The sequence below is a fragment of the Pseudophryne corroboree genome, unplaced genomic scaffold, assembly GCF_028390025.1.
Source record: "Pseudophryne corroboree isolate aPseCor3 unplaced genomic scaffold, aPseCor3.hap2 scaffold_144, whole genome shotgun sequence".
NCBI classification, from domain to species: Eukaryota; Metazoa; Chordata; class Amphibia; order Anura; family Myobatrachidae; genus Pseudophryne; species Pseudophryne corroboree.
Window position 1 is genome coordinate 85,548 of NW_026968068.1, and position 15,295 is coordinate 100,842.

A 15,295-nucleotide genomic window follows, 5' to 3' on the forward strand; every position below is an offset into this window, starting at 1 on the left:
AAGGCCGCCATACCCTGCACGCCCCTTTTCTCTTTTCATATGCAGATGAGGATTGAAGCCAACTTTGACCCACTGCTTGGATGACATCACCATATGCAAATCCATCTGCTGCAGGCCTTCCCCCCGGAATGCTTGCACTAGTTGTTGCATTTGGTTTGTTGTTTGGGGGTGCTTCAGTATTAGGCAGCCTTCTGCCCTCCCATGTTCATCTGAAAATATGTGTTCTCCCTGCAGTTGTTGTCCCAAGATGAGAGTTCCCTTGTGCTGCCTCAGTTGAATCTCCTTTACTTGACAGAGATGTGCCTGAGCAGCGGCCCTCCCCAGCCCTATCCCAAATCATACTTATTTTGCATAGGAGATACCATGGTCATGAAGATTGTTCTCCCAGGGTGAGGTTCATTCATTGCATTTTGGGTATGCTGATCCCTGTGATTTCCCCAAATGTGGGTAACTCGACTGCATTATTTGTGGTAGTGGGGGACTGTGTTTGTGTTTTCCTCTGGTCAGCTCTGGTAAAAGTCAGATTTCTTTGTTTCAGATCTTCCTCTAGCCTTGTTCTTCTTTCGAGAGTTCCCTTGTGCTTCCTCAGTTGGATCTCCTTCAGTTGACAGGGCGGTGCCCGAGCAGCGACCCTCCCCAGCTCAAGCCCAACTCCTACTTACCTGCCAGGTGAGATACTATGATCATGAAGGTGCTTCTTCCAGGGCAAGGCTTACCCATTGCACTCTGGGTGTGCTGCCCCTGCGATTTCCCCAAATGTGGGAAACTTGACTGCATAATTTGTGTTTCCCCTGGTCGGCTCTCGTATAATTCAGATCTCTTTGTCTCAGGTCTCTCTCCAGCCTAGTTTGCTGTCTGTTTCCACTTCTTTTTTCTTGAGCCCCTCCCTTTTATACCCTTGTGCACTATCCTGACTTCTCCTCCTGTCTGCTTACTTTGTGCCTTCCAATGCACAATGCAAACTACACACCCTTTTACTTGCCTTACAGAGCAGCTCTGGAGCTGTTACAGTGCCAAGCTGCTGTAAGAAATCAGCTTGAATGCTTCATGGGCTGGGGCATTGTCAACATGAGCCCCACACCGAAGGAGGGTGGGGGTGTTTAATGCGAACTAAGGGTCATCCAAGCGCCGCAAAAGGCCGCCATGCCCTGCATGCCCCTTTTCTCTTTTCATATGCAGATGAGGGTTCCAGCCAACTTTGGCCCACTGCTTGGATGACATCACCGTATGCAAATCCGTCTTCTGCAGAACTTCCCCCAGGAATGCTTGTACTAGTTGTTGCATTTGGTTTGTTGTTTGGGGGTGCTTCAGTATTAGGCAGCCTTCTGCCCTCCCATGTTCATCTGAAAATATGTGTTCTCCCTGCAGTTGTTGTCCCCAGATGAGAGTTCCCTTGTGCTGCCTCAGTTGAATCTCCTATACTTGACAGAGATGTGCCTGAGCAGCGGCCCTCCCCAGCCCTATCCCAAATCATACTTATTTTGCATAGGCGATACCATGGTCATGAAGATTGTTCTCCCAGGGTGAGGTTCATTCATTGCATTCTGGGTATGCTGACCCCTGTGATTTCCAAAATGTGGGAAACTCGACTGCATTATTTGTGGTAGTGGGGGACTGTGTTTGTGCTTTCCTCTGGTCAGCTCTGGTAAAAGTCAGATTTCTTTGTCTCAGATCTTCCTCTAGCCTTGTTCTTCTTTCGAGAGTTCCCTTGTGCTGCCTCAGTTGGATCTCCTTCACTTCACAGGGGGTGCCCGAGCAGCAATCCTCCACAGCTCTGGCCCAACTCCTACTTACCTGCCAGGTGAGATACTATGATCTTCACTGTTAGGGCAATCAGGATGTGGAATTCCCTGCCAGGGAAGGTGGTAATGGCGGACTCTGTAATTGGATTTAAAAAAGGAATGGATACATTTCTGAATGAAAAAGCTATCCAAGTTTATAATACTTAAAATATCAACATGGTTAATCCGGGGGTAACATGAGTTGTAGTAGCTAACTAGTCATAATACATTATTAAGCAAGTATGTAGAATCATCACAACTTAAAACAGGTTGAACACGATGGGCAATTTGCCTCTATTCAACCTCAAAAACTATGTTACTATATGTTACTATATTACTATGTTACTGTAGTATACAGAACACCACAATGCAATGAGCAGTGATAGTGAGCACTGATGAGGATACTAGAACTGACACTGAGCAGCAAGATGCAGCACTGGACTATTAGTAATGTACTGTAGTATGCTGAGCACAACAATGCAGCACAAGACAATGAGCAGTGATACTGAGCACTGATGAGGATACTACTGAGAACTGACACTGAGCAGGAGAGACACACTACTAGTATTACTGAGCAGCAATAAGTTTCCACTGATACTGAGCACTGATATTGAGATTTCCACTGAGAGAACATAGCCACGTCCTCTCCGCTCTCTCTTCAATGCACGAGTAAAAATGGCGGCAACGCGCAGCTCTTTATATGGAATCCGAATCTCGCGAGAATCCGACAGCGGGATGATGACATTTTCCCTTGTTCATAGAATTTGGGAGTCATTTTGATCCCAAAGTATTATTAACCTCAATAACCATAATTTCCACTCATTTTCAGTCTATTCTTAACACCTTACACCTCACAATATTATTTTTAGTCCTAAAATTTGCACCGAGGTCGCTGGATGACTAAGCTCAGCGACCCAAGTGGCCGACACAAACACCTGGCCCATCTAGGAGTGGCACTGCAGTGTCACGCAGGATAGCCCTTCCAAAAAACACTCCCCAAACAGCACATGACGCAAAGAAAAAAAGAGGCGCAATGAGGTAGCTGTGTGACTAAGCTCAGCGACCCAAGTGGCCGACACAAACACCTGGCCCATCTAGGAGTGGCACTGCAGTGTCACGCAGGATGGCCCTTCCAAAAAACACTCCCCAAACAGCACATGACGCAAAGAAAAAAAGAGGCGCAATGAGGTAGCTGTGTGACTAAGCTCAGCGACCCAAGTGGCCGACACAAACACCTGGCCCATCTAGGAGTGGCACTGCAGTGTCACGCAGGATGGCCCTTCCAAAAACACTCCCCAAACAGCACATGACGCAAAGAAAAAAAGAGGCGCAATGAGGTAGCTGTGTGACTAAGCTCAGCGACCCAAGTGGCCGACACAAACACCTGGCCCATCTAGGAGTGGCACTGCAGTGTCACGCAGGATGGCCCTTCCAAAAAACACTCCCCAAACAGCACATGACGCAAAGAAAAAAAGAGGCGCAATGAGGTAGCTGTGTGACTAAGCTCAGCGACCCAAGTGGCCGACACAAACACCTGGCCCATCTAGGAGTGTCACTGCAGTGTCACGCAGGATGGCCCTTCCAAAAAACACTCCCCAAACAGCACATGACGCAAAGAAAAAAAGAGGCGCAATGAGGTAGCTGTGTGACTAAGCTCAGCGACCCAAGTGGCCGACACAAACACCTGGCCCATCTAGGAGTGGCACTGCAGTGTCACGCAGGATGGCCCTTCCAAAAAACACTCCCCAAACAGCACATGACGCAAAGAAAAATGAAAGAAAAAAGAGGTGCAAGATGGAATTGTCCTTGGGCACTCCCACCCACCCTTATGTTGTATAAACAGGACATGCACACTTTAACCAACCCATCATTTCAGTGACAGGGTCTGCCACACGACTGTGACTGAAATGACGGGTTGGTTTGGACCCCCACCAAAAAAGAAGCAATTAATCTCTCCTTGCACAAACTGGCTCTACAGAGGCAAGATGTCCACCTCATCATCATCCTCCGATTCATCACCGTGTACATCCCCCTCCTCACAGATTATCAATTCGTCCCCACTGGAATCTACCATCTCAGCTCCCTGTGTACTTTGTGGAGGCAATTGCTGCTGGTCAATGTCTCCACGGAGCAATTGATTATAATTCATTTTAATGAACATCATCTTCTCCACATTTTCTGGAAGTAACCTCGTACGCCGATTGTTGACAAGGTGAGCGGCGGCACTAAACACTCTTTCGGAGTACTACTTGTGGGAGGGCAACTTAGGTAGAATAAAGCCAGTTTGTGCAAGGGCCTCCAAATTGCCTCTTTTTCCTGCCAGTATACGTACGGACTGTCTGACGTGCCTACTTGGATGCGGTCACTCATATAATCCTCCACCATTCTTTCAATGGTGAGAGAATCATATGCAGTGACAGTAGACGTCATGTCCGTAATCGTTGGCAGGTCCTTCAGTCCGGACCAGATGTCAGCATCAGCAGTCGCTCCAGACTGCCCTGCATCACCGCCAGCGGGTGGGCTCGGAATTCTGAGCCTTTTCCTCGCACCCCCAATTGCGGGAGAATGTGAAGGAGGAGCTGTTGACCGATCAAGTTCCACTTGACTTGATAATTTTCTCACCAGCAGGTCTTTGAACCCCTGCAGACTTGTGTCTGCCGGAAAGAGAGATACAACGTAGGTTTTAAATCTAGGATCGAGCACGGTGGCCAAAATGTAGTGCTCTGATTTCAACAGATTGACCACCCGTGAATCCTGGTTAAGCGAATGAAGGGCTCCATCCACAAGTCCCACATGCCTAGCGGAATCGCTCTGTCTTAGCTCCTCCTTCAATGTCTCCAGCTTCTTCTGCAAAAGCCTGATGACGGGAATGACCTGACTCAGGCTGGCAGTGTCTGAACTGACTTCACGTGTGGCAAGTTCAAAAGGTTGCAGAACCTTGCACAACGTTGAAATCATTCTCCACTGCGCTTGAGACAGGTGCATTCCACCTCCTATATCGTGGTCAGATGTATAGGCTTGAATGGCCTTTTGCTGCTCCTCCATCCTCTGAAGCATATAGAGGGTTGAATTCCACCTCGTTACCACTTCTTGCTTCAGATGATGGCAGGGCAGGTTCAGGCGTTTTTGGTGTTGCTCCAGTCTTCTGTACGTGGTGCCTGTACGCCGAAAGTGTCCCGCAATTCTTCTGGCCACCGACAGCATCTCTTGCACACCCCTGTCGTTTTTTAAATAATTCTGCACCACCAAATTCAATGTATGTGCAAAACATGGGACGTGCTGGAATTTGCCCAGATATAATGCACGCACAATATTGCTGGCGTTGTCCGATGCCACAAATCCACAGGAGAGTCCAATTGGGGTAAGCCATTCTGCGATGATCTTCCTCAGTTGCCGTAAGAGGTTTTCAGCTGTGTGCGTATTCTGGAAAGCGGTGATACAAAGCGTAGCCTGCCTAGGAAAGAGTTGGCGTTTGCGAGATGCTGCTACTGGTGCCGCCGCTGCTGTTCTTGCGGCGGGAGTCAATACATCTACCCAGTGGGCTGTCACAGTCATATAGTCCTGAGTCTGCCCTGCCCCATTTGTCCACATGTCCGTGGTTAAGTGGACATTGGGTACAACTGCATTTTTTAGGACACTGGTGAGTCTTTTTCTGAGGTCTGTGTACATTTTCGGTATCGCCTGCCTAGAGAAATGGAACCTAGATGGTATTTGGTACCGGGGACACAGTACCTCAATCAAGTCTATAGTTGGCTCTGAAGTAATGATGGATACCGGAACCACGTTTCTCACCGCCCAGGATGCCAAGGCCTCAGTTATCCGCTTTGCAGCAGGATGACTGCTGTGATATTTCATCTTCCTTGCAAAGGACTGTTGGACAGTCAATTGCTTGGTGGAAGTAGTAAAAGTGGTCTTACGACTTCCCCTCTGGGATGACCATCGACTCCCAGCAGCAACAACAGCAGCGCCAGCAGCAGTAGGCGTTACACTCAAGGATGCATCGGAGGAATCCCAGGCAGGAGAGAACTCGTCAGAATTGCCAGTGACATGGCCTGCAGGACTATTGGCATTCCTGGGGAAGGAGGAAATTGACACTGAGGGAGTTGGTGGGGTGGTTTGCGTGAGCTTGGTTACAAGAGGAAGGGATTTACTGGTCAGTGGACTGCTTCCGCTGTCGCCCAAAGTTTTTGAACTTGTCACTGACTTATGATGAATGCGCTGCAGGTGACGTATAAGGGAGGATGTTCCGAGGTGGTTAACGTCCTTACCCCTACTTATTACAGCTTGACAAAGGCAACACACGGCTTGACACCTGTTGTTCGCATTTCTGTTGAAATACTTCCACACCGAAGAGCAGTTTTTTTTGGTATTTTCACCAGGCATGTCAATGGCCATATTCCTCCCACGGACAACAGGTGTCTCCCCGGGTGCCTGACTTAAACAAACCACCTCACCTCCCCAGCGCCAGCAACACCCATATCCTCCTCATCCTGGTGTACTTCAACACTGACATCTTCAATCTGACTATCAGGAACTGGACTGCGGGTGCTCCTTCCAGCACTTGCAGGGGGTGTGCAAATGGTGGAAGGTGCATGCTCTTCACGTCCAGTGTTGGGAAGGTCAGGCATCGCAACCGACACAATTGGACTCTCCTTGTGGATTTGTGATTTTGAAGAACGCACAGTTCTTTGCTGTGCTTTTGCCAGCTTAAGTCTTTTCATTTTTCTAGCGAGAGGCTGAGTGCTTCCATCCTCATGTGAAGCTGAACCACTAGCCATGAACATAGGCCAGGGCCTCAGCCGTTCCTTGCCACTCCGTGTGGTAAATGGCATATTGGCAAGTTTACGCTTCTCCTCCGACGATTTTTATTTAGATTTTTGAGTCCTTTTTTTTACTGATCTTTTGTGTTTTGAATTTTACATGCTCTGTACTATGACATTGGGCATCGGCCTCGGCAGACGACGTTGATGGAATTTCATCGTCTCGGCCATGACTAGTGGCAGCAGCTTCAGCACGAGGTGGAAGTGGATCTTGATCTTTCCCTATTTTTGGAACCTCAACATTTTTGTTCTCCATATTTTAATAGGCACAACTAAAAGGCACCTCAGGTAAACAATGGAGATGGATGGATACTAGTATACTTATGGATGACGAGTGACTGACGACACAGAGGTAGCTACAGCCGTGGACTACCGTACTGCGTCTGCTAGTATAGAGATGATAATTAATGATATAAAAAAAATATATATATAACTACTGTAGGTATATATTATATAATGACGGACCTGGTGGACACTGTCAGCAGACTGCTAAACTACTAGTATGATGAAGACAGAAAAAAAAACCCCACCACAGGTAGGTAGGTATACAATTATGGACGAGCACTGACGACACAGAGATAGCCACAGCCGTGGCCTACCGTACTGCGTCTGCTAGTATAGAGATGATAATTAATGATATAAAAAAAAATATATATAACTACTGTAGGTATATATAATGTAATGACGGACCTGGTGGACACTGTCAGCAGACTGCTAAACTACTAGTATGAAGAAGATAGAAAAAAAACTTCACCACAGGTAGGTATACAATTATGGACGAGTGACGACACAGAGGTAGGTACAGCCGTGGACTACCGTACTGCGTCTGCTAGTATAGATAATATACTAAATATATTACTACTGTAGGTATATAATATAATGACGGACCTGGTGGACACTGTCAGCAGATTCCTAAACTACTAGTATGAAGAAGATAGAAAAAAAAACCCACCACAGGTAGTTAGGTATACAATTATGGATGAGCACTGACGACACAGAGATAGCCACAGCCGTGGCCTACCGTACTGCGTCTGCTAGCATAGATAATATACTAAATATATTACTACTGTAGGTATATAATATAATGACGGACCTGGTGGACACTGTCAGCAGACTGCTAAACTACTAGTATGAAGAAGATAGAAAAAAAAACCCCACCACAGGTAGGTATACAATTATGGACGAGTGACGACACAGAGGTAGGTACAGCCGTGGACTACAGTACTGCGTCTGCTAGTATAGATAATATACTAAATATATTACTACTGTAGGTATATAATATAATGACGGACCTGGTGGACACTGTCAGCAGACTCCTAAACTACTAGTATGAAGAAGATAGAAAAAAAACCCCCACCACAGTTAGGTATACAATTATGGACGAGTGACGACACAGAGGTAGGTACAGCCGTGGACTACCGTACTGCGTCTGCTAGTATAGATAATATACTAAATATATTACTACTGTAGGTATATAATATAATGACGGACCTGGTGGACACTGTCAGCAGACTCCTAAACTACTAGTATGAAGAAGATAGAAAAAAAACACCCCACCACAGGTAGGTATACAATTATGGACGAGCACTGACGACACAGAGATAGCCACAGCCGTGGACTACCGTACTGCGTCTGCTAGTATAGATAATATAATAAATATATTACTACTGTAGGTATATAATATAATGATGGACCTGGTGGACACTGTCAGCAGACTCCTAAACTACTAGTATGAAGAAGATAGAAAAAAAAAACCCACCACAGGTAGGTAGGTATACAATTATGGACGAGCACTGACGACACAGAGATAGCCACAGCCGTGGACTACCGTACTGCGTCTGCTAATATAGAGATGATAAAGATGATAGAGATGAAAAAAAATATAACACTACTGCAGGTAAATATTTATATAATATAATGTATGACCGACCTGCTGGACACTGTCAGCAGAATGCGTTTATAGAATAAAAAAAAAAAACACCACAGGAGTGTTTAACTTTTTCAGGCAGACAATATACTGGTGGTCACACTGGCAGCAAAAGTGTGCACTGTACTCCTGCTATAACTGCTCCCCAGTCTCCCCCACAATTAAGCTGTGTGAGCAGTGAGCACTCAGCACAGTCAGATATACATAGATGATATATCATGCAGCACACTGAGGCTGAGCACATATATGGTATGTGTATCGTTTTTTTTCAGGCAGAGAACGGATTATAAATAATAAAACTGGTGGTCACTATCAGCAAAACTCTGCACTACTGAGTACTCCTGACAAGTTCAACTGCTCCCCAAATTAGTAGTAAATCAAATGTCACTCGTCTCTATCTTCTAATCTAAACGGAGAGGACGCCAGCCACGTCCTCTCCCTATCAATCTCAATGCACGTGTGAAAATGGCGGCGACGCGCGGCTCCTTATATAGAATCCGAGTCTTGTGAGAATCCGACAGCGGGATGATGACGTTCGGGCGCGCTCGGGATAACCGAGCAAGGCGGGAGGATCCGAGTCTGCTCGGACCCGTGCAAAAAAGGGTGAAGTTCGGGCGGGTTCGGATTCCGAGGAACCGAACCCGCTCATCTCTAATGGCCACCCAGCATGACGCCTCCCTTCTTGACCATGCTGTAATTGCAGTCGCACTGCAGTTCAGCGTGATCATAAAAAATGGTGTAGCCTCCTGCTGGTGCAGACTGTATGTGCGCGCAGGAAGCCGCCACCATTTTTGTGATCACAGCGGCTGAATGTGATGTCATACAGCCGCTGTGACCACGCCCCCTGTGTCTCCTCCATTGCAGACCCCATTTTGAAGCCTTGCCCCCGCACCGCTCCATCCCTGACTTGGAAATGGAGTGTTGCTGACCCCCCTCTCCCCCCCTGCCCCGATTGACAGGCAGAGGCGATCGCATTCTCTGCGGGGTGCCGCAGAAAATGCAGGCACATGCGTATGCTCTTAGCAATTTTTGCAGTTGGATCGCTTATTGTGATTGCAATCCAACCTGAATCAGGCCCTATTACCTATCACAATGCGCTGCGGGCAGTACAAAATTGGTTTAATATAGGAGAAAAACCCCCAGACCTGTGCTCCTTAACTGTACCTGGTGGCTAGTGGAGCGGCTGCCCAGTAATCAGTGTCCACGACAGTGCGCACACGGTCCACCCCCTACGGCCACGCTCCCCTTCATCAGCGGCCTCGTGATCCGGAAGGGCGGTGTGTGTGTGACTGACCTTAGGAAGAAACCGGAGCCTCCGCTGCAGTGACCCAGCAACCAGGGCACGGGAGTATACAGCGCCGCTGGGAGTGATGAAGCTGCAGTAAAGATGTCTATTAGACCTAGCCTGCTGCAGCCCTTGTAGATTCTCATAAAACAAGTTCTTCTTTTCTTGTCAAAATTAATAGCTAAGAATAGGCTGCCTGAGGCAGGCCCCTGTTAAGTGGCCTGCTACTGAAGGCACCAACTACAAACTGAGCTCCCTGTTCATGGAAGCGGGGTTATAGAGGAGAATGCACTGAGCTTCTTGGGAACAGTCAAAAGCTTTGAGCCGGTTGGTGCCTCAGATCAAGATCCTACTCTACACACCAATGTGAATCCTTGTGGAGTCCAGTGTACCCCACAGAAGAAATTAATGTGTCACACCCATTGGCAGCAACCTTAGAATAGCTGCTGACGGGCACAATTGAGAAAGGAAGGGGGGGGGGGACATTTGAATCCAACACATAGATGCAATTCAAATATGTAATTTGTACCTTCCTATTTTAAAATATAATGGATGAACCTCACCCTGTGAGAACAATCTTCATGATCAAGAGATCTCATATGCAAAATAAGTATGAGTTGGGATAGGGCTGGGGAGGGTGGCTGCTCGGGCAGCCCCTCCCCCGTCAAGTTAAGGAGATTCAACTGAGGAAGCACAAGGGAACTTTTGTCTGGGGACAACAACTGCAGGGAGACCACATCTTTTCAGATGAACATGGGAGGGCGGAAGGCTGCCTAATACTGAAGCACCATCAAATATCAAACCATATGCAACAACTAGTACAAGCATTCCTGGGGGAAGGTCTGCAGAAGACGGATTTGCATACGGTGATGTCATCCAAGCAGTGGGCCAAAGTTGGCTGGAACCCTCATCTGCATATGAAAAGAGAAAAGGGGCATGCAGGGCATGGCGGCCTTTTGCGGTGCTTGGATGACCCTTAGTTCGCATTAAACACCCCCACCCTCCTTTTGTGTGGGGCTCATGTTGGCTCTGCCCCAGCCCCTGAAGCATTCAAGCTGATTTCTTGCAGCAGCTGGGCACTGTAACAGCTCCAGAGCTGCTCTGTAAGGCAACTAAAAGGGTGTGGGCCCTGCAGCACTACCTGTAGTTCGCATTGTGCGTTTGAAGGCACAAAGTAAGCAGACAGGAGGATAAGTCAGGATAGTGCGCAAGGGCATAGAAGGGAGCGGCTCAAGAAAAGAGAAGTGGAAACAGACAGCAAACTAGGCTGGAGAGAGACCTGAGACAAAGAGATCTGAATTATACGAGAGCCGACCAGGGGAAACACAAATTATGCAGTCAAGTTTCCCACATTTGGGGAAATCGCAGGGGCAGCACACCCAGAGTGCAATGGGTGAGCCTTGCCCTGGGAGAAGCACCTTCATGATCATAGTATCTCACCTGGCAGGTAAGTAGGAGTTGGGCTAGAGCTGGGGAGGGTCGCTGCTCGGGTACCCCCCTGTAAAGTGAAGGAGATCCAACTGAGGCAGCACAAGGGAACTCTCGAAAGAAGAACAAGGCTAGAGGAAAATCTGAGACAAAGAAATCTGACTTTTACCAGAGCTGACCAGAGGAAAGCACAAACACAGTCCCCCACTACCAAAAATAATGCAGTCAAGTTTCCCACATTTGGGGAAATCACAGGGGTCAGTATACCCAAAATGCAATGAATGAACCTCACCCTGGGAGAACAATCTTCATGACCATGGTATCTCCTATGCAAAATAAGTATGATTTGGAATAGGGCTGGGGAGGGCCGCTGCTCAGGCACATCTCTGTCAAGTAAAGGAGATTCAACTGAGGCAGCACAAGGGAACTCTCATCTGGGGACAACAACTGCAGGGAGAACACATATTTTCAGATGAACATGGGAGGGCAGAAGGCTGCCTAATACTGAAGCACCCCCAAACAACAAACCAAATGCAACAACTAGTGCAAGCATTCCTGGGGGAAGTTCTGCAGAAGACGGATTTGCATACGGTGATGTCATCCAAGCAGTGGGTCAAAGTTGGCTTCAACCCTCATCTGCATATGAAAAGAGAAAAGGGGCGTGCAGGGCTTGGCGGCCTTTTGCGGTGCTTGGATGACCCCTAGTTCGCATTAAACTCCTCCACCCTCCTTTGGTGTGGGGCTCATGTTGGCCATGCCCCATCCCCTGAAGCATTCAAGCTGATTTCTTGCAGCAGCTGGGCACTGTAACAGCTCCAGAGCTGCTCTGTAAGGCAAGTAAAAGGGTGTGGGCCCTGCAGCACTACCTGTAGTTTGCATTGTGCATTGGAAGGCACAAAGTAAGCAGACGGGAGGAGAAGTCAGGATAGTGCACAAGGGTATAGAAGGGAGCGGCTAAAGAAAAGAGAAGTGGAAACAGACAGCAAACTAGGCTGGAGAGAGACCTGAGACAAAGAGATCTGAATTATACGAGAGCCGACCAGGGGAAACACAAATTATGCAGTCAAGTTTCCCACATTTGGGGAAATCGCAGGGGCAGCACACCCAGAGTGCAATGGGTGAGCCTTGCCCTGGGAGAAGCACCTTCATGATCATAGTATCTCACATGGCAGGTAAGTAGGAGTTGGGCTAGAGCTGGGGAGGGTCGCTGCTCGGGCACCCCCCTGTCAAGTGAAGGAGATCCAACTGAGGCAGCACAAGGGAACTCTCGAAAGAAGAACAAGGCTAGAGGAAGATCTGAAACAAAGAAATCTGACTTTTACCAGAGCTGACCAGAGGAAAACACAAACACAGTCCCCCACTACCACAAATAAAGCAGTCGAGTTTCCCACATTTGGGGAAATCACAGGGGTCAGCATACCCAGAATGCAATGAATGAACCTCACCCTGGGAGAATAATCTTCATGACCATGGTATCTCCTATGCAAAATAAGTATGATTTGGGATAGAGCTGGGGAGGGCCGCTGCTCATGCACATCTCTGTCAAGTAAAGGAGATTCAACTGAGGCAGCACAAGGGAACTCTCATCTGGGGATAACAACTGCAGGGAGAACACATATTTTCAGATGAACATGGAGGGCAGAAGGCTGCCTAATACTGAAGCACCCCCAAACAACAAACCAAATGCAACAACTAGTGCAAGCATTCCTGGGGGAAGGCCTGCCGCAGATGGATTTGCATATGGTGATGTCATCCAAGCAGTGGGTCAAAGTTGGCTTCAACCCTCGTCTGCATATGAAAAGAGAAAAGGGGCGTGCAGGGCATGGTGGCCTTTTGCGGCGCTTGGCTGACCCCTAGTTTGCATTAAACACCTCCACCCTCCTTCGGTGTGGGGCTCATGTTGGCTATGCCCCAGCCCCTGAAGCATTCAAGCTGATTTCTTGCAGCAGCTGGGCACTGTAACAGCTCCAGAGCTGCTCTGTAAGGCAAGTAAAAGGGTGTGGGCCCTGCAGCACTACCTGTAGTTTGCATTGTGCATTGGAAGGCACAAAGTAAGCAGACGGGAGGAGAAGTCAGGATAGTGCACAAGGGTATAGATGGGAGGGGCTCAAGAAAAAAGAAGTGGAAACAGACAGCAAACTAGGCTGGAGAGAGACCTGAGACAAAGAGATCTAAATTATACGAGAGCCGACCAGGGGAAACACAAATTATGCAGTCAAGTTTCCCACATTTCGGGAAATCGCAGGGGCAGCACACCCAGAGTGCAATGGTGGGCCTTGCCCTGGGAGAAGCACCTTCATGATCATAGTATCTCACCTGGCAGGTAAGTAGGAGTTGGGCTAGAGCTGGGGAGGGTCGCTGCTCGGGCACCCCCCTGTCAAGTGAAGGAGATCCAACTGAGGCAGCACAAGGGAACTCTCGAAAGAAGAACAAGGCTAGAGGAAGATCTGAAACAAAGAAATCTGACTTTTACCAGAGCTGACCAGAGGAAAACACAAACACAGTCCCCCACTACCACAAATAAAGCAGTCGCGTTTCCCACATTTGGGGAAATCACAGAGGTCAGCATACCCAGAATGCAATGAATGAACCTCACCCTGGGAGAACAATCTTCATGACCATGGTATCTCCTATGCAAAATAAGTATGATTTGGAATAGGGCTGGGGAGGGCCGCTGCTCATGCACATCTCTGTCAAGTAAAGGAGATTCAACTGAGGCAGCACAAGGGAACTCTCATCTGGGGACAACAACTGCAGGGAGAACACATATTTTCAGATGAACATGGGAGGGCAGAAGGCTGCCTAATACTGAAGCACCCCCAAACAACAAACCAAATGCAACAACTAGTACAAGCATTCCTGGGGGAAGTTCTGCAGAAGACGGATTTGCATATGGTGATGTCATCCAAGCAGTGGGTCAAAGTTGGCTTCAACCCTCGTCTGCATATGAAAAGAGAAAAGGGGCGTGCAGGGCATGGCGGCCTTTTGCGGCGCTTGGATGACCCCTAGTTCGCATTAAACACCTCCACCCTCCTTCGGTGTGGGGCTCATGTTGGCTATGCCCCAGCCCCTGAAGCATTCAAGCTGATTTCTTGCAGCAGCTGGGCACTGTAACAGCTCCAGAGCTGCTCTGTAAGGCAAGTAAAAGGGTGTGGGCCCTGCAGCACTACCTGTAGTTCGCATTGTGCGTTGGAAGGCACAAAGTAAGCAGACAGGAGGAGAAGTCAGGATAGTGCGCAAGGGCATAGAAGGGAGCGGCTCAAGAAAAGAGAAGTGGAAACAGACAGCAAACTAGGCTGGAGAGAGACCTGAGACAAAGAGATCTGAATTATACGAGAGCCGACCAGGGGAAACACAAATTATGCAGTCAAGTTTCCCACATTTGGGGAAATCGCAGGAGCAGCACACCCAGAGTGCAATGGGTGAGCCTTGCCCTGGGAGAAGCACCTTCATGATCATAGTATCTCACCTGGCAGGTAAGTAGGATTTGGGCTAGAGCTGGGGAGGGTCGCTGCTCGGGTACCCCCCTGTCAAGTGAAGGAGATCCAACTGAGGCAGCACAAGGGAACTCTCGAAAGAAGAACAAGGCTAGAGTAAAATATGAGACAAAGAAATCTGACTTTTACCAGAGCTGACCAGAGGAAAGCACAAACACAGTCCCCCACTACCACAAATAATGCAGTCAAGTTTCCCACATTTGGGGAAATCACAGGGGTCAGCATACCCAGAATGCAATGAATGAACCTCACCCTGGAAGAACAATCTTCATGACCATGGTATCTCCTATGCAAAATAAGTATGATTTGGAATAGGGCTGGGGAGGGCCGCTGCTCAGCCCTATTCCAAATCATACTTATTTTGCATAGGAGATACCATGGTCATGAAGATTATTCTCCCAGGGTGAGGTTCATTCATTGCATTCTGGGTATGCTGACCCCTGTGATTTCCCCAAATGTGGGAAACTCGACTGCTTTCTTTGTGGTAGTGGGGGACTGTGTTTGTGTTTTCCTCTGGTCAGCTCTGGTAAAAGTCAGATTTCTTTGTTTCAGATCTT

At 48.1% G+C, this 15,295-nt stretch overlaps 11 non-coding genes and 1 pseudogene across 11 annotated transcripts; 4 read left to right on the top strand and 8 right to left on the bottom strand.

Moving 5' to 3' along the window:
- Positions 1–338: 338 nt before the first annotated feature.
- On the top strand, positions 339–502 carry LOC134997081 (U1 spliceosomal RNA). The gene has a single exon (XR_010199635.1). It is a non-coding gene; the product is annotated as a U1 spliceosomal RNA (small nuclear RNA).
- A 152-nt stretch (positions 503–654) lies between these two features.
- LOC134997320 (U1 spliceosomal RNA) lies at positions 655–817 on the top strand. The gene has a single exon (XR_010199853.1). It is a non-coding gene; the product is annotated as a U1 spliceosomal RNA (small nuclear RNA).
- A 655-nt stretch (positions 818–1,472) lies between these two features.
- Positions 1,473–1,635, top strand: LOC134997127 (U1 spliceosomal RNA). The gene has a single exon (XR_010199680.1). It is a non-coding gene; the product is annotated as a U1 spliceosomal RNA (small nuclear RNA).
- Positions 1,636–11,105: 9,470 nt separating this feature from the next.
- Positions 11,106–11,268, bottom strand: LOC134997227 (U1 spliceosomal RNA). The gene has a single exon (XR_010199772.1). It is a non-coding gene; the product is annotated as a U1 spliceosomal RNA (small nuclear RNA).
- Positions 11,269–11,420: 152 nt separating this feature from the next.
- LOC134996961 (U1 spliceosomal RNA) lies at positions 11,421–11,584 on the bottom strand. Its single transcript, XR_010199519.1, has one exon. It is a non-coding gene; the product is annotated as a U1 spliceosomal RNA (small nuclear RNA).
- Positions 11,585–12,258: 674 nt separating this feature from the next.
- On the bottom strand, positions 12,259–12,421 carry LOC134997379 (U1 spliceosomal RNA). Its single transcript, XR_010199903.1, has one exon. It is a non-coding gene; the product is annotated as a U1 spliceosomal RNA (small nuclear RNA).
- A 152-nt stretch (positions 12,422–12,573) lies between these two features.
- LOC134997107 (U1 spliceosomal RNA) lies at positions 12,574–12,737 on the bottom strand. Its single transcript, XR_010199660.1, has one exon. It is a non-coding gene; the product is annotated as a U1 spliceosomal RNA (small nuclear RNA).
- A 694-nt stretch (positions 12,738–13,431) lies between these two features.
- On the bottom strand, positions 13,432–13,572 carry LOC134997432 (U1 spliceosomal RNA; annotated as a pseudogene).
- A 152-nt stretch (positions 13,573–13,724) lies between these two features.
- LOC134997157 (U1 spliceosomal RNA) lies at positions 13,725–13,888 on the bottom strand. The gene has a single exon (XR_010199708.1). It is a non-coding gene; the product is annotated as a U1 spliceosomal RNA (small nuclear RNA).
- Positions 13,889–14,562: 674 nt separating this feature from the next.
- Positions 14,563–14,725, bottom strand: LOC134997251 (U1 spliceosomal RNA). Its single transcript, XR_010199795.1, has one exon. It is a non-coding gene; the product is annotated as a U1 spliceosomal RNA (small nuclear RNA).
- Positions 14,726–14,877: 152 nt separating this feature from the next.
- Positions 14,878–15,041, bottom strand: LOC134997069 (U1 spliceosomal RNA). The gene has a single exon (XR_010199623.1). It is a non-coding gene; the product is annotated as a U1 spliceosomal RNA (small nuclear RNA).
- Positions 15,042–15,090: 49 nt separating this feature from the next.
- Positions 15,091–15,254, top strand: LOC134997139 (U1 spliceosomal RNA). The gene has a single exon (XR_010199691.1). It is a non-coding gene; the product is annotated as a U1 spliceosomal RNA (small nuclear RNA).
- Positions 15,255–15,295: the final 41 nt, after the last annotated feature.